At 48.5% G+C, this 22728-nt stretch overlaps 1 pseudogene; it reads right to left on the bottom strand.

Moving 5' to 3' along the window:
* LOC138797207 (zinc finger protein 665-like) overlaps positions 1–22728 on the bottom strand; it is a 162267-nt pseudogene that overhangs the window by 53481 nt on the left and 86058 nt on the right.

Raw genomic sequence — 22728 nt, 5'->3', positions numbered from 1 at the left:
ATATATATATATATATATATATAGCCCCCGGCAGCCGATGACATATAGCCCCTGTGGCAATGTATATGGGAAGAGGTACTGTGCAGTGTATACATACACACACACTGAGGGAAGTGGTACTGTGCAGTCTATATATACAGACACTGAGGGAAGTGGTACTGTGCAGTCTATATATACAGACACTGAGGGAAGTGGTACTGTGCAGTCTATATACATCCAGACACTGAGGGAAGTGGTACTGTGCAGTCTATATACATCCAGACACTGAGGGAAGTGGTACTGTGCAGTCTATATACATCCAGACACTGAGGGAAGTGGTACTGTGCAGTCTATATACATCCAGACACTGAGGGAAGTGGTACTGTGCAGTCTATACATACAGACACTGAGGGAAGTGGTACTGTGCAGTCTATACATCCCCTACCGCCAGCCACCCCCCCCCCCCCCAAACCACCCCACCACACCCCACTGACTACCGCACTTGGCCGCCATCACAATAGACACACTACCCAGGCCGCGGTCCCCCCCACACACATTACTGGCCGGCCGCCACCCCTGCCGCCCCTCCGGTTATACTCACCCAGTCACCAACAATCTAAGTATGGTGCCGCTGGGGTGAACTTGAGGATCCGCCGGGTGAGGAGAGGCGGGAGAGAGGCGCTGGATGAGTGTGGCGCCTCTGCGTCCGTCCGTCCAATGAATGACGGACGTGCTAGATGACGTCACTGGAGAAGCGTGTCCCCAGTGTGCGGAGACACGCTTCGGTGCAGCGTGCGGAAGGCGGTCACTGTCCTTAAAGAGACAGTGCGCCGCCGCCGGGGCCAGTCGCAAATGGCGCCCAGATTAATAAATCTGGGCGCCATTTGCATGATGTCAGTCGCATTGGCGACCATTTTGGTCGCCATCTGGAGCCCTGAACATGTATAACTTATATTGTATCGGATGGCCTGTAAACAATTCAAACCATTGTTAACAAATATACGTTCCTTAAAATCGCTCCATTCCCGGCTTATAGCGCTTTTATCCTTTGGTCTATGGGGCTGTGTGAGGTGTCAGTTTTTGCGCCATGATATGTTCTTTCTATCGGTACCTTGATTGCACATATACGACTTTTTGATCGTTTTTTATTACATTTTTTCTGGATTTGATGCGACCAAAAATGCGCAATTTTGCACTTTGGAATTTTTTTGCGCTGACGCCGTTTACCGTACGAGATCAGGAATGTGATTAATTAATAGTTCGGGCGATTACGCGCGCGGCGATACTAAATATGTTTATTTATTTATTTATTTATTAATTTATATTTATAAAATGGGAAAAGGGGGGTGATTTGGACTTTTATTAGGGGAGGGGATTTTTTATTAATAAAAACACTTTTTTACTTTTTTTTTTACTGTAACTAGAAGCCCCCCTGGGGGACTTGTATATAGACAGCACTGATCCCCCTGGGGGACTTGTATATACACAGCACTGATCCCCCTGAGGGACTTGTATATACACAGCACTGATCCCCCTGGGGGACATGTATATACACAGCACTGATCCCCCTGGGGGACTTGTATATAGACAGCACTGATCTCTCATAGAGATCAATGCTGTGTATATACACAGTAAAGATCGATTAGATCGGTCATAGATTGCTATGGCCTGCTGCAGGCCATAGCAATCTATTGCCGAGCCGGGATCAGTGTCATTCCGACGCTGAGGCCCGGCACGGGCAGAAGAACGGATCTCCCCCCCGCGATCGCATCGCGGGGGGGAGATCCGTCCCACTAGACACCAGGGATGTGTTTACCTGAGCCTCTAAGTGCAGCTGTCAGGTTTGACAGCTGCACTTAGAGGCTTAATTAGCCGGCGCGGCAACGGGACCCGCGCCGGCTAATAGAGGCACTGCCCGGCTGCACGTGTCAGCCGGGATCAGCGCCGTTCAGAGCGGGGTCCCGCTCTGAACACCCCGAGCGGCACCATGACGTATCAGATACGTCATGGGTCGCTAAGGGGTTAAAGCTTCTTCCCTGTGTGACTTCTCTTATGTACAACAAGATTTATTTGTAAAACGTTTCCCACATTCTGAACATAAATATGGCTTCTCCCCTGTGTGTCTTCTCCCATGTATAACAAGACTTTGTTTATTGGTAAAACATTTACCACATTCTAAGCATGAGTATGGCTTTACTCCTGTGTGAATTCTCTGATGTGTAACAAGAGTTTATTTACTAGTAAAACATTTATCACATTCTGAACATGAATACGGCTTCTCCCCTGTATGACTTCTCCTATGTATAAAAAGATATTTGCAAAACATTTCACACATTCTGAGCAAGAGTATGGCTTCGCTCCTGTGTGAGTTCTCTGATGTGTAAGAGGAGATGATTTCCTTGTAAAACATTTATCACATTCTAAACATGAATACAGCTTCTCCCCTGTGTGTCTTTTCCCATGTCTAACAAGACTTAGTTTATTTGCAAAACATTTCACACATTCTGAGCATGAGTATGGCTTCGCTCCCGTGTGAATTCTCTGATGTCTAACAACAGTTGATTTCCTTGTAAAACATTTATCACATTCAGAACATGAATACGGCTTCTCTCCTGTGTGAGTTCTTCTATGCTCCATTAGAAATGATTGCTTCTGAAAACATTTCCCACATTCTGAACACGAAAAAGGCTTCTTTCCTATATGAATTCTTTTGTGTCTTAGAATATCTGCTCCTTCTATAAACTCTTTTCCACGTTCGTCCCACTGGATCATTTTATGACCTGTCCTTGTGGTAGCGGTGTGTGAGCGGTCGGGAGAAGCTTCCTCATGGTCAGGAGGATTATATGATAGATCTGTAGTGTGACGCCCTGGATGTACAGTAAGGGGGAGGAGGGCTTCTCCTGAGGAGCGCTGCTCCGCACCTTCATCCTCTTCTTTATAATTCAGCAATAACATGGAGTTTTGCTCAGAGTTCTTGTGATTTCCTGTTAAGGGGATAAACATGGATTCTGAGACTTTACCACAATGTAATCAGATTTATATTATTGTTATTTAGTTGGACGCACACATGCAGTTCTTTCTATCTACTTCTGTGGTTACATGGACTATCAGAGAGGAGATGTGCCTGTTGTCCTGCTCATACCTAGTAGGACCTCGGTACAGTCATCGGCTCATGGTAGATATCTGAGACTGCGCTCTTAGCTATGATTTGGTATTTGCCTGTTTCATTTGCTTCAGTCTGATTGCTTCTGCTTTGGTGATTGATTCCCCACCACACCCGTCTCTTCCCTGCCGAGTACTTCTGGTCAGTAACAGTTACCCTCTGTGTTGCTGTGACTGACATCCTGCTTTCCCCTCATCCTTTGTCAGTCTGTGTTCTGTGCAGGGACAGTCAGGTGTTAGACGGGGAGACAGTGTGTAGCAGGGACAGGTTATCAGGAAGGTTATCGAGGAGGAGGGGGAGCAAGACCAAAACAAAGTTATAACTCCAAAGGAACTAACAACCAATCAAAAAACGCATACGACGTGCAGGGAGAAAACACAGATACCGCTCAAAGATACCCCGCACGGGAAAGACGCAAGAGAGCATACCAATAAACCCATGCAATTCATCACAAAATAATGAAGGGTCTATGATCCCTACAGCTCCAGAGACCCATGATTATCCTTCACCTGGACCGGATTTCTCTGAGGCGACATATGCCGGGGACCCGTTTGCAAACACTCTTACACCAAATTTTCATTCTGATGCAATACTAAATCTCTCATCATTTAAACTTAACCAGGATCATGTAAGTCTGCTGGAAAAAGGTCTCACTTTCGTGCCATCTAATCACTTCGATATGTTTCGAACATTAATGGACATCAACCGCTTTGCCAGACTGCTCACAGTCAAAAGACATTTTTTTCATTTCTGTTCAGAGCCTTCCACCATTCTCACAAATGATTATGATACAATAAATAATGAATTTGTGGAATTACTCTTCCAGGACCAAGTAAATTTGTTACAGTTAATAGACTTGGGCATTGACGGCACCACTGAAAACGAGCAGACAATACATAATGTACAAACCACTGCATCCAATCCCTCCTTCTACCCTTTTAAATCTCGGGTGGAAGCTCTGGACAACTTCCAATACGCCATGGAGCGGGATCTTAAGAAATTGTCAACCAACACAGGGTCCATTTACAATAATGTCACAAATCGCGAAAGAAAAGCCATAAAAGATCTTCAAGCCAATAAAAATGTAATCATTAAAATGGCCGATAAAGGCGGAAAAATCGTACTGCTTGATCGTGAGACAAATTGTAATGGTGCCTACAACATCTTAAATGACACAACCACTTACCATAGATTAAAATCGGATCCCACTCAGATCTTCAGGGAAACTTTAACCAACATCATCCAGGAGGGGATAGCATTGGGTATAATGGAGGAAAAACAACTCCTTTTTTTTTGTCCCTGCCACCCCTACCCTGCCAATTTTTTATGGATTGCCAAAAGTTCATAAGGGAGCCAACCCCCCACCTCTACGTCCCATCATCTCGGGGGTTGGCTCCCTCAATGAGAGGGTGTGTGCCTGGCTGGACAAGTTACTCCAACCCCTGGTAGTGAGAGGACCAGGGTACTTGAAGGATTCCGGATCAGTCTTGAACATTTTTAAGGATTTTCCTTGGAGCCCCTCTTTATCCTGGTTAAGTTGTGATGTGACAGCTCTGTACTCGTCCATACCGCACGATTTGGCGATTGCAGCCCTGTCACATCACTTGTATAAGTACAGTAAATACAGTCATGAACTTAAAGAATTTATTATTGATTTAACAACTTACTTACTCAAACACAATTATTTTTCTGGTGAGTTTTTCCTACAAACAAAAGGAGCCCCAATGGGGGCCAGATTCTCCCCCACTTTAGCAGGTCTGTACATGGCCTGGTGGGAGGAGCAATTCATTTTCAGTCCCAATAACCCTTTCCTTCAAAACATAAAATGGTATGGACACTTTATTGATGACCTGTTATTGGTCTGGGACGGCAAAGAAGAAGAGGCAAACAATTTCATTAAATACATAAATAACAATACGCTTAATCTCTCCTTCACTAGCCATCTCCACAGAACAGAAATTGTTTTTTTGGACATTAAATTACAGGTGTCAGACTCAAAAAGAAGTGTTATCACATCAGTCTTCCGTAAGAGCACGGCAGGCAACACTATACTGCACGCCACCAGTGAACATCCCCTACATACCATACAAGCTATTCCAGTAGGGGAGTTCACACGAATCAAACGCATATGTTCAGACAATGCGGTTTTTGAATTTCAATGCAGAGAAACTTCAGCCCGTTTAAGCAGAAGAGGTTATAGTAGACAGAACATTAGAAGAGCCAGGAACATTGTGGCCATGAAAAACCGAGATCTACTCTTAACCAAAACCACAAGTAATAATGCACAATGTGAACAGACACCATCTACCCAAATAGCATATTCTTCCCAATACAAACAAATTATAGACATTCTCAAGAAGAATGTTCCCATCCTAAGACAGGATGCCATTCTCTCTGAGATTCTTGATGAGGGCTTCAGATGTGTACCACGCCGGGGTAAATCCCTGGGAGATCTACTATCTACTATAGACACATCGCATGTTAACTGTAGGCTTGCGGGCTGCCACAAATGTGGAGACAATCGTTGCCCAGCCTGCAAGTTTATTCCAAATAACAAAAAAACCTTTTGCAACAGTGCTGGAAACAGAAATTATGAAATTTATGACTTTCTGAATTGCAATAGCGATCACATCATTTACATTATTGAGTGCACTACCTGCAAGCTGTATTATGTTGGCTGCACTATAAGGAAATTTAAACAACGAGTGAGTGAACATCTCACCAGCATCAAAAAACAAAATAGAACCAATGTTTCGGGAGCATCCAAGCACTTCATAGAAATACATGAGGGAGATGTCAGCACGTTTAGTACATATGCCATAATAAAGGTTAGGAAACCACCGAGAGGAGGAGATTGGCAGAAGCAAGTTCTGCATAAGGAGGCAGAAATGATATTTCGTTTAGATACACGGCATCCAAAGGGTCTTAATTACAAGAATGATTTGCTTTTTCATTATTTCTAATATATATATCATTATTTGTAATATATATAATCATTACTATTCTTTGCTTGCTTTCCAAAAAAATATTTTTTTTCCCTTTTTCAACTTTAATTACTCTTAGGTGTAGTTCACATTTGAGTTTTACTTATGCAATCCATGCATTCCATTTTTTTGTAATCATTTATTCCTGTCTCTTTAGTAATTTGTCACTCATACTTGTATTTGGTCTAAGAGCAGGAGTACCTCATTATGCAATACCTGTGCTGTCTCAGCACATGATCCATGACGTAGGGATCCTTTTACTGGTTGGTCGCCTGTTTTTATTCGTTCCCAATTCACTTTTCTTTAGACCCTGATTAAGCGCAGAAGCGTGAAACGCGTAGGTACTTGTTTGCCCACCATGGGTTTTTAATGCACGAATAAAAGTTATATTTTATCCACTACGTCCCGGAGTGCCGACTTCCCAATCCCCCTTCTCCTCTTGCTGAAGTCTAGCTTATGGCGTCTGGCCAACGCCCTGGAGTTCGAGCACCCGCCTTTGCACTCAACCTGTTGCTGCTATCCCTGAAGGACTGGTGAGCTGTATCTCTTTTTTCTTTTTTCCTTTTGCTGTAGCAGGGACAGTCAGGTGTTAGACAGGGAGACAGTGTGTAGCAGGGACAGTCAGGTGTTAGGGAGACAGTGTGTAGCAGGGACAGTTAGGTGTTAGACAGGGAGACAGTGTGTAGCGGGGACAGTCAGGTGTTAGACAGGGAGACAGTGTGTAGCAGGGACAGTCAGGTGTTAGACAGGGAGACAGTGTGTAGCAGGGACAGTCAGGTGTTAGACAGGGAGACAGTGTGTAGCAGGGACAGTCAGGTGTTAGACAGGGAGACAGTGTGTAGCGGGGACAGTCAAGTGTTAGACAGGGAGACAGTGTGTAGCAGGGACAGTCAGGTGTTAGACAGGGAGACAGTGTGTAGCGGGGACAGTCAAGTGTTAGACAGGGAGACAGTGTGTAGCAGGGACAGTCAGGTGTTAGACAGGGAGACAGTGTGTAGCAGGGACAGTCAGGTGTTAGACAGGGAGACAGTGTGTAGCAGGGACAGTCAGGTGTTAGACAGGGAGACAGTGTGTAGCAGGGACAGTCAGGTGTTAGACAGGGAGACAGTGTGTAGCAGGGACAGTCAGGTGTAGGTGCTTTTAGGAAGGAGGGACCCACAAAAGCCCTTGTTAGAGCTTAAATTATAGACAGTGGAGATTGATGACACATATACACAGCTATTACACCGGCTAGCAGCACATCAGTGTATTCAGACAGACAGGCAGCTGCAATGTATTCAATGTGAGGAATAGGCTGCATTGTATCTGTCTAGTATACAGCTGTATACTCCTTGTGTGCCTAGGCAAAAAATAAAAGCTTGGTACTACTTTTCTGCAAGCTGTGCGCCACGTACAAAAAGTCGAACGCCCACACTCCCTTATGTGTAAGAAGGGCAAATGGAAGGGGCAGATGAATTTGAAAATGTAAATAGGACGTGTCTGATCGCATCACACACACACAATGACAGGTAGCGGTGTAGTTGTCATAGGCAACGTGATTTAAAGGGGGTGCAGGAAAATGCTTCTTTTGCTTAAAATTTGGCTTTCTGTCCAAGATGATGTAGAGGAAAAAAGAAAGAAGGTTTCCTGGTGTATTTTCCACTTTACATAGCGGTTATATGGTGTTTGGAGTGTATAGCTGAGAGGCTGTGATAGTGGCGTAATGCTGCGACTTTGATATGTTAGATGCAGCCAGGCATGCGTCCCCTGCTGTCCCAGCTGCATCCAGAGCTGTTGGCGTCATTTCCTGAGGTCTCATTGTGGACTTGGTGACCTCCTAGTGGTCGGATTTTGATTTCCAAGATTTGAGCATTTTTCTCCCATACCTGTTATAGCAGCTCCCAGCGCCTCCTCCTCCTTCACCTCACTCATACACGGGGGATCGCCCCTCATCCTCTCTTCTTCTGCTTCATCCTCCACTTTAATATTAGTCACCTGATCTCCCCCCTGATGGGACATATAGAACAATTCAGTACAATCCAGCAGACAGGAGGGAAAATCTAACACATCAACATAAGAAACCAGCAACATGTATCTATCAGCCTCATCACATCTATGAGTGCAGGAGCAACAACCACCAGCACCGGGGGGCGCTATAGAGATATAGTGCTATAGCATCAGCCTCATCTACCTGCTGATTGTCTGCTGGGACATTTCCCTCTGGACAGTCCTGGGAATACAGAGGACGGGGACACCTCTCTGGTGGATTCCTGTCACTGCCTCCATCTGTAGGGAACACACAGGGAGCCAATCCATTATACACTGCTACATGTCATCAGGAGGAGGAGGAGGAGGGGAGGAGGAGAAGGATGGGAGGGGGAGGAGGAGGGGAGGATAGGAGGAAGAGAAGGAGGAGGATGAGGATGGGAGGAGGATGGGGGGAGGAGGAGGATGGGAGGAGGAGGAGGATGGGAGGAGGAAGAGGATGGGAGGAGGAGGAGGATGGGAGGAGGAGGATGGAAGGAGGAGGAGGATGGGGGGAGGAGGAGGATGGGAGGAGGATGAGGATGGGAAGGGGAGGAGGATGGGGGGAGGAAGAGGAGGATAGGAGGAGGATGGGGGGGGGAAGGAGGAGGATGGGGGGAGGAGGAGGATAGGGGGAGGAGGGGAGGATGGTGGGACGAGGAGGAGGATGGGAGGAGGGGGGGAGGAGGATGAGGATGTAGGGGCCCCTCCCCCTGCTCTCTAGCATCAGGAAGGTCTCCTCTTACCTTGTGCTGTGAGGCCGGGCGGCTGATCCTCCATCATGAGCGGCTGCTCCCCCCGGTACAGATCCTTGTGTCCTTCTACATACTCCCACTCCTCCATGGAGAAATAGACGGCCACATCCTGACACCTTATAGGAACCTGACACACACAATGATCACACAGTCATCCCCCCCAGCCTGCTGCCTCCTGGATTACTCTATCATCTCCCAGCATTCCCTAGTGTCACCTCTCCAGTCAGCAGCTCAGTCATCCTGTGGGTGAGTTCTAGGATCTTCTGCTCATGTATCAGTGATGGAGGCTCCGTGATGGGGCCCCGGGCCCTGCTCCGCCCTCCTGACTCCTGGGGGAAGGCCACACCCTCCCCCCATGTCTTCTTCACTATGGTGTAATCCTGGGGATGGAGAGAGACAATGAGGGGACTGAGCCCAGTATTCCTGCCTCCTCCTCACTACAAAGAGGAGATTGTCCCCCTGTATAGAGCTCTAGTGAGGAGGAGGAGGAGGAGACACATCTGGACTACTGGGGTCAGTGCTGGAGACCACCGCACCTACAAAGAGGAGACCAGATCCAGAACATAGAGCGGGGGAGGGAGGGAGGGGCCAAAGAGCCCAGACAACAATGGTGGAAATCTAGAGAAGTTACCTCTCCGGTCAGCAGGCGGATGATCTCCAAGGTGACGTGTAATATTCTCTTACTGATCTCATTCCTGTCCTTCTCCATCCTTGGGGGGTCATTCAGGAGGAGGAGCGTCTGGGGGAGAAGAGGAGACAACTGGAGCACAAAGAGGGTCTAGTCCTACTGAGGCCTTTATGTCACAGCCAGGGGCCCCAAACCATACAGGGGCCACAGCATATATAACATATACAAACGAAAATACTAAGCATATAAGGCCCCAGCAGTGCAGTGTGTAGAGACTGTGAGCTCTGTGTATATATCTGACTGCTGAGCTCCGCCCCCACATGTACTGGTCACATGACTGTGACATCATCACAGGTCCTACACCTCCAGCATCTACCAGATGGTCGTGTCTAAATACAAGTGAATCTACGTACCCTGTCCATTCCCTCACTTGGAAATAGCTTACTCACTCTGAGGATGCTAAATCCAAGTGGATCTAGGTACCTGGTACAGGACCCTATAGCGGTGTAATGACTGGGCCTGTACAGCATCTTATAGCGGGTGTAATGACTGGGCCTGTACAGCACCCTATAGCAGGTGTAATGACTGGGCCTGTACAGTATCCTATAGCGGGTGTAATGACTGGGCCTGTACAGTATCCTATAGCGGTGTAATGACTGGGCCTGTACAGCATCTTATAGCGGGTGTAATGACTGGGCCTGTACAGCACCCTATAGCAGGTGTAATGACTGGGCCTGTACAGTATCCTATAGCAGGTGTAATGACTGGGCCTGTACAGCATCTTATAGCGGTGTAATGACTGGGCCTGTACAGCATCCTATAGCGGGTGTAATGACTGGGCCTGTACAGTATCCTATAGCGGGTGTAATGAATGGGCCTGTACAGTACCCTATAGCGGGTGTAATGACTGGGCCTGTACAGCACCCTATAGCAGGTGTAATGACTGGGCCTGTACAGGACCCTATAGCAGGTGTAATGACTGGGCCTGTACAGCACCCTATAGCAGGTGTAATGACTGGGCCTGTACAGGACCCTATAGCAGGTGTAATGACTGGGCCTGTACAGCATCCTATAGCAGGTGTAATGACTGGGCCTGTACAGTACCTTATAGCGGTGTAATGACTGGGCCTATACAGCACCCTATAGCAGGTGTAATGACTGGGCCTGTACAGTATCCTATAGCGGGTGTAATGACTGGGCCTGTACAGTATCCTATAGCGGGTGTAATGACTGGGCCTGTGCAGCACCCTATAGCGGGTGTAATGACTGGGCCTGTACAGCACCCTATAGCGGGTGTAATGACTGGGCCTGTACAGCACCCTATAGCAGGTGTAATGACTGGGCCTGTACAGTATCCTATAGCGGTGTAATGACTGGGCCTGTACAGCACCCTATAGCAGGTGTAATGACTGGGCCTGTACAGCACCCTATAGCGGGTGTAATGACTGGGCATGTACAGCACCCTATAGCGGGTGTAATGACTGGGCCTGTACAGTTCCTATAGCGGGTGTAATGACTGGGCATGTACAGCACCCTATAGCAGGTGTAATGACTGGGCCTGTACAGTACCTTATAGCGGTGTAATGACTGGGCCTATACAGCACCCTATAGCAGGTGTAATGACTGGGCCTGTACAGCACCCTATAGCAGGTGTAATGACTGGGCCTGTACAGTATCCTATAGCGGTGTAATGACTGGGCCTGTACAGCACCTTATAGCGGATGTAATGACTGGGCCTGTACAGCATCCTATAGCCGGTGTAATGACTGGGCCTGTACAGCACCTTATAGCGGGTGTAATGACTGGGCCTGTACAGCACCTTATAGCGGGTGTAATGACTGGGCCTGTACAGCACCTTATAGCGGGTGTAATGACTGGGCCTGTACGGCACCCTATAGCAGGTGTAATGACTGGGCCTGTACAGTATCCTATAGCGGGTGTAATGACTGGGCCTGTACAGCACCTTATAGCAGGTGTAATGACTGGGCCTGTACAGCACCTTATAGCGGGTGTAATGACTGGGCCCGTGTGTAAGGATTGGTATAGATGTTATTTTGGGCATGTTATCAGATCCATGTCTTCTAATGTTCCTTGCATTTACCATAGTTCATCCATTCTGTTTTTTCAGCTACTACTATGCTGTAGTTAGGTGGCTGCTGCTCATTGTTTTAACTGGCTGCTTATGGAAATGGGGGGGACCTTACACACCTTTTTTTTTTTTTTATTAAAATGAAAAGTGTAGGGGCCCCTCCTATTTCCATGACTAACCATGTTAAAAAAAAAAAAAAAAAAAAGGCAGCAGCCTAGTTGTATCAGGGTGGGAATGGGAATTTTTTATCGCCCATTAGCCAGAATCCTACTCTACACTGACGAGGGGCAACTACTCTGAAACGATCGTCTGTGGATGGATGCCTGCCATGGTATTTCCCTATTCATGTTCCAATACTCACAACCGAGTGGGACTTAAGGGGCTACGTATCAGGGTGGTTTGGTGATCTCCCCACTGGGAGACACCCCCTTGGCAATAGGTTTTCCTCCCCTGGAGAGATATCTGGCTATTCCCGTGTTTTGAGACTCGTAACTGAGACTCCACGGACCCTTCTTTTGCATATTTCAATTTATAGGGGGCAATGCATCAGTGGAGACTCTTCAGTGAGTACTCCAATTGATTTTTTTTGTCGCCGGTTTCCCTGAGTTCAGCGATTGCCGTGTTTTGTCAGGGTGGGAATGGGCATCTATTTTGGCCCTTCCCAGCCTAATAGCACCAGCCTGCCACCATCTAGTCCAGGAGCACCTTTTCTTATTCTGTGGGACTGCTGGCACCCGGTTCTTCACAGGACCAGGTACTGGCGATGGCTTCCACTACTAAGCCTTGCAGCATCAGATACTATTTTAATGACGTGAGAACTGTATTGCTTCCCAGTGTAACAGTGCTCCCCCCTGTGCCCCATATAGTATAGATCTTCTTTATGCCTCGTTCTAGGTAGGGTGTAGTAGTGGAGGTATAGTGGATAAGGGGTGTAGTGGATAATGGGTGTAGTAGTACAGGAACAGATGAGGGGTGCAGTAGTAGTACAGGTATAGATGAGGGGCAGGGACGTAACTCAGAGTCATGGGGTCCCATAGCAGACAACTTCATGGGGCCCCATGAAACCTTGAAAAGGGGCAGACTGGGGGAGGAGAGCACACACCTGGTTTACTCCTCCTCTCACTTCGGGCACACACGTTCCCCTCCCAGGCAAATATGGAGGGCCCAGGCTCTGGAGAAGGCCGCAGGATAGGGTCACTGTGGTTACTGGAAGTGTACAGGAGGAGCGGGGGCGCAGTGCAGACCCGCGATGCTGCTGTACAGCTCCAGTAATCACAGCGATGCTACTATCTCTGCCCCAGTCACCCTATCCTGCAGTCCGAGGCTAGGGGCGTGTGCGGCTGGGAGTGCGTATACTCATCCCGCTATGGGGGCAAGTCAGCGGCAGGGACAGAGGACACTGCTGGGCGCTCTCCCTCCTCAGGCTTTGCTTCAGCAGCTGAGCCCGCCAACAACGCCCGTTTGTCCAATGATTTTATTATTTCTTTAAAATGAGTTTTCAAAAAAAAAAAAGCAGATAGATTATCAAATTTTGGGTGAATTAATTTGATGTATCGCCCAGCCCTACTGTAAAGTAAACACAAAAAAACAAGACACAGGTGAAAAATGTGTTTTATTCAAATATAAAACACGTTGACCATTTTATTAAACCAAAAGATCGATCTAGTCCACGGAATACGGAATGCTCTGGATAAAGAGATCTAAAAAAACAAAAAGGAGAGAAAGACAAAGAGAAAAAAAGCTGAAGCAGAACACCCATCATTTTGAGAGGTGTTTTGCTCCTTATAGTATGTAGCATCTGTGCAGATAGCTGCTTACAGGCACCCAAGGGGTTAAGTGAGGATGCGTTACATCCCAACTGAAGTCATGTACCCCCACTTCATGAGATGCTCCCGCCAAGTACCCCCAAGGATGCCATTGATAAAAGAAAGTTGCCTTAATGAGCCATAGGCTCCGTCAGATATGGATTCCCAGATCAGATACCCCCCCCCCCATAACAATCTGACTGACCTGTAATAATGCCAGTAGTAATGTCTAATAATTTGACCCCTGTCGCCTTCCTAGGGCTGGACGATTAATCAAATTACTCAATTAATTAATACTCCCCCCAATACTAGGCTACTACTCCCCCTAATACTGCTCTACTACTCCCCCCAATACTGCTCTATTGCTTGCACTGCCATTGCTGCTGCTACTCCCCCCAATACTGCTCTACTACTCCATATACTGCTCTGCTACAATCTCAATACTGCTCTACTACTACTCCCCATACTGCTCTACTACTCTCCCCAATACTAGTCTACTACTGCCCCCAATACTAGTCTCCTACTCCCCCCAATACTAGTCTACTACTCTCCCCAATACTAGTCTACTACTCCCCCCAATACTAGTCTACTACTCCCCCCAATACTGCTCTACTACTCCCCCCAATACTAGTCTACAGCTCCCACTACTCCCCCCAATACTAGTCTACAGCTCCCACTACTCCCCCCAATACTGCTCTACTGCTACCCCCAATACTAGTCTACTACTCCCCCCAATACTAGTCTACTACTCCCCCCAATACTAGTCTACTACTCCCCCCAATACTAGTCTACTACTACTCCCCATACTGCTCTACTACTCCCCCCAATACTAGTCTACTGCTCCCCCCAATACTAGTCTACTACTCCCCCCAATACTGCTCTACTACTCCCCCCAATACTAGTCTACAGCTCCCACTACTCCCCCCAATACTAGTCTACAGCTCCCACTACTCCCCCCAATACTGCTCTACTGCTACCCCCAATACTAGTCTACTACTCCCCCCAATACTAGTCTACTACTCCCCCAATACTAGTCTACTACTACTCCCCATACTGCTCTACTACTCCCCCCAATACTAGTCTACTGCTCCCCCCAATACTAGTCTACTACTCCCCCAATACTACTCTACTACTCCCCCCAATACTGCTCTACTACTTCCCCCAATACTAGTCTACTACTTCCCCCAATACTAGTCTACTACTCCCCCCAATACTAGTCTACTGCTCCCCCCAATACTAGTCTACTACTCCTCCCAATACTAGTCTACTACTCCTCCCAATACTAGTCTACTACTCCTCCCAATACTAGTCTACTACTCCCCCCAATACTAGTCTACTACTCCCCCCAATACTAGTCTACTACTCCCCCCAAATACTGCTCTGCTACTCCCCCCAATACTAGTCTACTACTCCCCCCAATACTAGTCTACTACTCCCCCCAATACTAGTCTACTACTCCCCCCAATACTAGTCTACTACTCCCCCCAATACTAGTCTACTACTCCCCCCAATACTAGTCTACTACTCCCCCCAATACTAGTCTACTACTCCCCCCAATACTACTCTACTACTACCCCCAATACTACTCTACTACTCCCCTCAATACTGCTCTACTACTTCCCCCAATACTAGTCTACTACTCCCCCCAATACTAGTCTACTACTCCCCCCAATACTAGTCTACTACTCCCCCCAATACTGCTCTACTACTACTCCCCATACTGCTCTACTACTCCCCCCAATACTAGTCTACTGCTCCCCCCAATACTAGTCTACTGCTCCCCCCAATACTAGTCTACTGCTCCCCCCAATACTAGTCTACTACTCCCCCTAATACTAGTCTACTACTCCCCCAATACTAGTCTACTACTTCCCCCAATACTAGTCTACTACTCCCCCAAATACTAGTCTACTACTACCCCCAATACTACTCTACTACTCCCCCCAATACTGCTCTACTACTTCCCCCAATACTAGTCTACTACTCCTCCCAATACTAGTCTACTGCTCCCCCCAATACTAGTCTACTACTCCCCCAATACTAGTCTACTGCTCCCCCCAATACTAGTCTACTACTCCCCCAATACTGCTCTGCTACTCCCCCCAATACTAGTCTACTACTCCCCCAATACTGCTCTGCTACTCCCCCCAATACTAGTCTACTACTTCCCCCAATACTAGTCTACTACTTCCCCCAATACTAGTCTACTACTCTCCCCAATACTAGTCTACTACTCCTCCCAATACTAGTCTACTACTCCCCCAATACTAGTCTACTACTCCCTCCAATACTGCTCTACTACTCCCCCCAATACTAGTCTACTACTCCCCCAATACTAGTCTACTACTCCCCCCAATACTAGTCTACTACTCCCCCCAATACTAGTCTACTACTCCCCCCAATACTAGTCTGCTACTCCCCCCAAATACTGCTCTGCTACTCCCCCCAATACTAGTCTACTACTTCCCCCAATACTAGTCTACTACTCTCCCCAATACTAGTCTACTACTCCTCCCAATACTAGTCTACTACTCCCTCCAATACTGCTCTACTACTCCCCCCAATACTAGTCTACTACTCCCCCCAATACTAGTCTACTACCCCCCAATACTAGTCTACTACTCCTCCCAATACTAGTCTACTACTCCCCCAATACTAGTCTACTACTCCCTCCAATACTGCTCTACTACTCCCCCCAATACTAGTCTACTACTCCCCCAATACTAGTCTACTACTCCCCCCAATACTAGTCTACTACTCCCCCCAATACTAGTCTACTACTCCCCCCAATACTAGTCTGCTACTCCCCCCAAATACTGCTCTGCTACTCCCCCCAATACTAGTCTACTACTTCCCCCAATACTAGTCTACTACTCTCCCCAATACTAGTCTACTACTCCTCCCAATACTAGTCTACTACTCCCTCCAATACTGCTCTACTACTCCCCCCAATACTAGTCTACTACCCCCCAATACTAGTCTACTACTCCCCCAATACTAGTCTACTACTCCCCCCAATACTGCTCTACTACTCTCCCCAATACTAGTCTACTACTCTCCCCAATACTGCTCTACTACTACTCCCAATACTGCTCTACTACTCCCCCCAATACTGCTCTACTACTCTCCCCAATACTAGTCTACTACTCTCCCCAATACTGCTCTACTACTACTCCCCCCAATACTGCTCTACTACTACTCCCAATACTGCTCTACTACTCTCCCCAATACTGCTCGACTGCTTGCACTGCCATTGCTGCTACTACCCCCCACTCCTGATATCACAACTACTACACCCCTTATTTTCTAGTCTAGTTATCTTGGAGCCATATACCCCCCCCTCTTGGAGCCATGTAGCCCCGTCATATTGTTTATTTGCCCCCTCTGTATCCCCAGTTTTACCTCCCCCGCTCCGTGCCCCCAGTTTTAGTCCCCCTCCCCCCCCATGCCCCCAATAAGTTTAAGGCCCTCCTCTGTGCCCCCAATCAGATTTATGCCCTCCTCTGTGCCCCCAATCAGATTTATGCCCTCCTCTGTGCCCCCAATCAGATTTATGCCCTCCTCTGTGCCAGATATATTTTATTGGCCCCTCTGTGCCCCCAATTAGTTGTTCTAGAAAAAAACTTCAACTCACCTATCACCTGCTCCCTGGCAGCGTTCTGGTGGCAGCGCGCTCTCCTCTCCCGGCACCTCCTTCATCCTCTGCGCGTCTCCTCTCCCGGCACCTCCTCCATCCTCTGCGCGTCTCCTCTCCCGGCACCTCCTTCATCCTCTGCGCGTCTCCTCTCCCGGCACCTCCTTCATCCTCTGCGCGTCTCCTCTCCCGGCACCTCCTTCATCCTCTGCGCGTCTCCTCTCCCGGCACCTCCTTCATCCTCTGCGCGTCTCCTCTCCCGGCACCTCCTTCATCCTCTGCGCGTCTCCTCTCCCGGCACCTCCTTCATCCTCTGCGCGTCTCCTCTCCCGGCACCTCCTTCATCCTCTGCGCGTCTCCTCTCCCGGCACCTCCTTCATCCTCTGCGCGTCTCCTCTCCCGGCACCTCCTTCATCCTCTGCGCGTCTCCTCTCCCGGCACCTCCTTCATCCTCTGCACACTCTCCTCCTTCTCCTTTCGGTGCGGGCAGCGTTGGACAAGGACACGGCCTGCGCCGAAAGATGACAGGAGAATGAGGAGAGCGCATCAGGTGATTCAGGAGAACTGGAGAGTGATAGGAGGTGGTGAGGGGGCATCCGGGCCTAGGCGACCGCTGTGGCCCCTATAGCTACGCCACTGGCTCTCACAGATGGTGACTGCAGCACATCGCAGAATGCTCCCACAGACCCCTGCAGATCATTGCATAACATCATTACTACAGAGCCCTGACCCCGCAGACCATCGCATATGACTCCTACAAAGCCCTGACCCCCACCTGCCCTGCAGACCATCACTCCTACAGGCCCCCACCTGCCCTGCAGACCATCACCCCTACAGGCCCCCACCTGTCCTGCAGACCATCACTCCTACAGGCCCCCACCTGTCCTGCAGAACATCAATCCTACAGGCCCCCACCTGTCCTGCAGACCATCACTCCTACAGGCCCCCACCTGTCCTGCAGACCATCACTCCTACAGGCCCCCACCTGCCCTGCAGACCATCACTCCTACAGACCCCTGACCCCCCCCACCTAACCTGCAGACCATCACTCCTACAGGCCCCTGACCCCCATCTGCCCTGCAGACCATCACTCCTACAGGCCCCTGACCCCCATCTGCCCTGCAGACCATCACTCCTACAGGCCCCTGACCCCCATCTGCCCTGCAGACCATCACTCCTACAGGGCCCTGACCTCCATCTGCCCTGCAGACCATCACTCCTACAGGCCCCTTCTGCAGACCATTGCATTACACGTTACTACAGACCCCCTGACCCTGCAAAACTTCATAAAAAATGCCCCCAGAGAGCAGCTTACCGATTCCAATGTCCGGAAACTCCTCACACGGCCATTACTGTCATCTCCTACCTCACAGAAAGCCGGGGACACAGACAGACGCTGCAGCAACACAGTCCTGACTGACCCTGACCGGCTGCCTCCTCACTACTGCTAGGAAAGGCTGGGAAACCATAAGCTCCTCCCACACAAGTCACATGGGCGTGATGTCATCAAGGGGACATAGATTCACTTGGAAATAGCATCTACCCTACCGGTCACAGAGCAGCTCCTGGTCCCTCAGTCACTGCTGTTGTGTTGTGTGTGGAGATCTCTGCTCCTCAGTGTGTGACCCCAGCAGTAAGGTAAGCTTACAGGAGGAGGGGTGTTACATTGTGTTACTATCAGTGTGAGACCCCCCAGCAGTAAGGTAAGCTTACAGGAGGAGGGGTGTTACATTGTGTTACTATCAGTGTGACCCCAGCAGTAAGGTAAGCTTACAGGAGGAGGGGTGTTACATTGTGTTACTATCAGTGTGTGACCCCCCCAGCAGTAAGGTAAGCTTACAGGAGGAGGGATGTTACATTGTGTTACTATTAGTGTGACCCCCCAGCAGTAAGGTAAGCTTACAGGAGAAGGGATGTTACATTGTGTTACTATCAGTGTGTGACCACCCAGCAGTAAGGTAAGCTTACAGGAGGAGGGATGTTACATTGTGTTACTATCAGTGTGTGACCCCCCAGCAGTAAGGTAAGCTTACAGGAGGAGGGATGTTACATTGTGTTACTATCAGTGTGACCCCCCCAGCAGTAAGGTAAGCTTACAGGAGGAGGGGTGTTACATTGTGTTACTATCAGTGTGTGACCCCCCAGCAGTAAGGTAAGCTTGCAGGAGGAGGGATGTTACATTGTGTTACTATCAGTGTGACCCCCCCAGCAGTAAGGTAAGCTTACAGGAGGAGGGGTGTTACATTGTGTTACTATCAGTGTGACCCCAGCAGTAAGGTAAGCTTACAGGAGGAGGGGTGTTACATTGTGTTACTATCAGTGTGACCCCAGCAGTAAGGTAAGCTTACAGGAGGAGGGATGTTACATTGTGTTACTATCAGTGTGACCCCCCAGCAGTAAGGTAAGCTTACAGGAGGAGGGATGTTACATTGTGTTACTATCAGTGTGTGACCCCAGCAGTAAGGTAAGCTTACAGGAGGAGGGGTGTTACATTGTGTTACTATCAGTGTGTGACCCCAGCAGTAAGGTAAGCTTACAGGAGGAGGGATGTTACCTTGTGTTACTATCAGTGTGTGACCCCAGCAGTAAGGTAAGCTTACAGGAGGAGGGATGTTACATTGTGTTACTATCAGTGTGTGACCCCAGCAGTAAGGTAAGCTTACAGGAGGAGGGGTGTTACATTGTGTTACTATCAGTGTGTGACCCCAGCAGTAAGGTAAGCTTACAGGAGGAGGGGTGTTACATTGTGTTACTATCAGTGTGACCCCAGCAGTAAGGTAAGCTTACAGGAGGAGGGATGTTACATTGTGTTACTGTCAGTGTGACCCCCAGCAGTAAGGTAAGCTTACAGGAGGAGGGATGTTACATTGTGTTACTATCAGTGTGTGACCCCAGCAGTAAGGTAAGCTTACAGGAGGAGGGATGTTACATTGTGTTACTATCAGTGTGTGACCCCAGCAGTAAGGTAAGCTTACAGGAGGAGGGATGTTACATTGTGTTACTATCAGTGTGTGACCCCCCCCCCCCCAGCAGTAAGGTAAGCTTACAGGAGGAGGGATGTTACATTGTGTTACTATCAGTGTGTGACCCCAGCAGTAAGGTAAGCTTACAGGAGGAGGGGTGTTACATTGTGTTACTATCAGTGTGACCCCAGCAGTAAGGTAAGCTTACAGGAGGAGGGGTGTTACATTGTGTTACTATCAGTGTGTGACCCCCCCCCCCTCCAGCAGTAAGGTAAGCTTACAGGAGGAGGGGTGTTACATTGTGTTACTATCAGTGTGTGACCCCAGCAGTAAGGTAAGCTTACAGGAGGAGGGATGTTACATTGTGTTACTATCAGTGTGACCCCAGCAGTAAGGTAAGCTTACAGGAGGAGGGGTGTTACATTGTGTTACTATCAGTGTGTGACCCCCCCCCCCCAGCAGTAAGGTAAGCTTACAGGAGGAGGGATGTTACATTGTGTTACTATCAGTGTGACCCCAGCAGTAAGGTAAGCTTACAGGAGGAGGGGTGTTACATTGTGTTACTATCAGTGTGTGACCCCCCCAGCAGTAAGGTAAGCTTACAGGAGGAGGGGTGTTACATTGTGTTACTATCAGTGTGTGACCCCAGCAGTAAGGTAAGCTTACAGGAGGAGGGGTGTTACATTGTGTTACTATCAGTGTGACCCCTCAGCAGTAAGGTAAGCTTACAGGAGGAGGGATGTTACATTGTGTTACTATCAGTGTGACCCCCCAGCAGTAAGGTAAGCTTACAGGAGGAGGGATGTTACATTGTGTTACTATCAGTGTGTGACCCCCCAGCAGTAAGGTAAGCTTACAGGAGGAGGGATGTTACATTGTGTTACTATCAGTGTGACCCCCCCCAGCAGTAAGGTAAGCTTACAGGAGGAGGGGTGTTACATTGTGTTACTATCAGTGTGACCCCAGCAGTAAGGTAAGCTTACAGGAGGAGAGATGTTACATTGTGTTACTATCAGTGTGTGACCCCAGCAGTAAGGTAAGCGTACAGGAGGAGGGATGTTACATTGTGTTACTATCAGTGTGACCCCAGCAGTAAGGTAAGCTTACAGGAGGAGAGATGTTACATTGTGTTACTATCAGTGTGTGATCCCAGCAATAAGGTAAGCTTACAGGAGGAGGGATGTTACATTGTGTTACTATCAGTGTGACCCCAGCAGTAAGGTAAGCTTACAGGAGGAGGGATGTAACATTGTGTTACTATCAGTGTGACCCCCCAGCAGTAAGGTAAGCTTACAGGAGGAGGAATGTTACATTGTGTTACTATCAGTGTGACCCCCCAGCAGTAAGGTAAGCTTACAGGAGGAGGGATGTTACATTGTGTTACTAACAGTGTGTGACCCGCCCAGCAGTAAGGTAAGCTTACAGGAGGAGGGATGTTACATTGTGTTACTATCAGTGTGACCCCCCAGCAGTAAGGTAAGCTTACAGGAGGAGGGATGTTACATTGTGTTACTATCAGTGTGTGACCCCCCCAGCAGTAAGGTAAGCTTACAGGAGGAGGGATGTTACATTGTGTTACTATCAGTGTGTGACCCCCCAGCAGTAAGGTAAGCTTACAGGAGGAGGGATGTTACATTGTGTTACTATCAGTGTGTGACCCCAGCAGTAAGGTAAGCTTACAGGAGGAGGGATGTTACATTGTGTTACTATCAGTGTGACCCCCCCAGCAGTAAGGTAAGCTTACAGGAGGAGGAATGTTACATTGTGTTACTATCAGTGTGACCCCAGCAATAAGGTAAGCTTACAGGAGGAGGGATGTTACATTGTGTTACTATCAGTGTGACCCCAGCAGTAAGGTAAGCTTACAGGAGGAGGGATGTTACATTGTGTTACTATCAGTGTGACCCCCCAGCAGTAAGGTAAGCTTACAGGAGGAGGGATGTTACATTGTGTTACTATCAGTGTGACCCCCCAGCAGTAAGGTAAGCTTACAGGAGGAGGGATGTTACATTGTGTTACTAACAGTGTGTGACCCGCCCAGCAGTAAGGTAAGCTTACAGGAGGAGGGATGTTACATTGTGTTACTATCAGTGTGACCCCCCCCCAGCAGTAAGGTAAGCTTACAGGAGGAGGGATGTTACATTGTGTTACTATCAGTGTGTGACCCCAGCAGTAAGGTAAGCTTACAGGAGGAGGGATGTTACATTGTGTTACTATCAGTGTGACCCCCCCAGCAGTAAGGTAAGCTTACAGGAGGAGGGGTGTTACATTGTGTTACTATCAGTGTGACCCCAGCAGTAAGGTAAGCTTACAGGAGGAGGGATGTTACATTGTGTTACTATCAGTGTGTGACCCCCCCCCCCCCCCCCCCCCCAGCAGTAAGGTAAGCTTACAGGAGGAGGGATGTTACATTGTGTTACTACACAATCAGTGTGACCCCAGCAGTAAGGTTTGGGGCCCCGGCTGGACTAGACCCTCTTGTGCTCCAGTTGTCTCCTCTTCTCCCCCAGACGCTTCTTCTCCTGAATGACCCCCCAAGGATGGAGAAGGACAGGAATGAGATCAGTAAGAGAATATTACACGTCACCTTGGAGATCATCCGCCTGCTGACCGGAGAGGTAACTTCTCTAGATTTCCACCATTGTTGTCTGGGCTCTTTGGCCCCTCCCTCCCTCCCCCGCTCTATGTTCCGGATCTGGTCTCCTCTTTGTAGGTGCGGTGGTC

This window comes from Dendropsophus ebraccatus, chromosome 7, assembly GCF_027789765.1.
Source record: "Dendropsophus ebraccatus isolate aDenEbr1 chromosome 7, aDenEbr1.pat, whole genome shotgun sequence".
Taxonomy (NCBI): domain Eukaryota; kingdom Metazoa; phylum Chordata; class Amphibia; order Anura; family Hylidae; genus Dendropsophus; species Dendropsophus ebraccatus.
The sequence above is the reverse complement of the archived record's forward strand: the minus strand, read 5'-3'. Positions and strand labels throughout refer to the sequence as shown.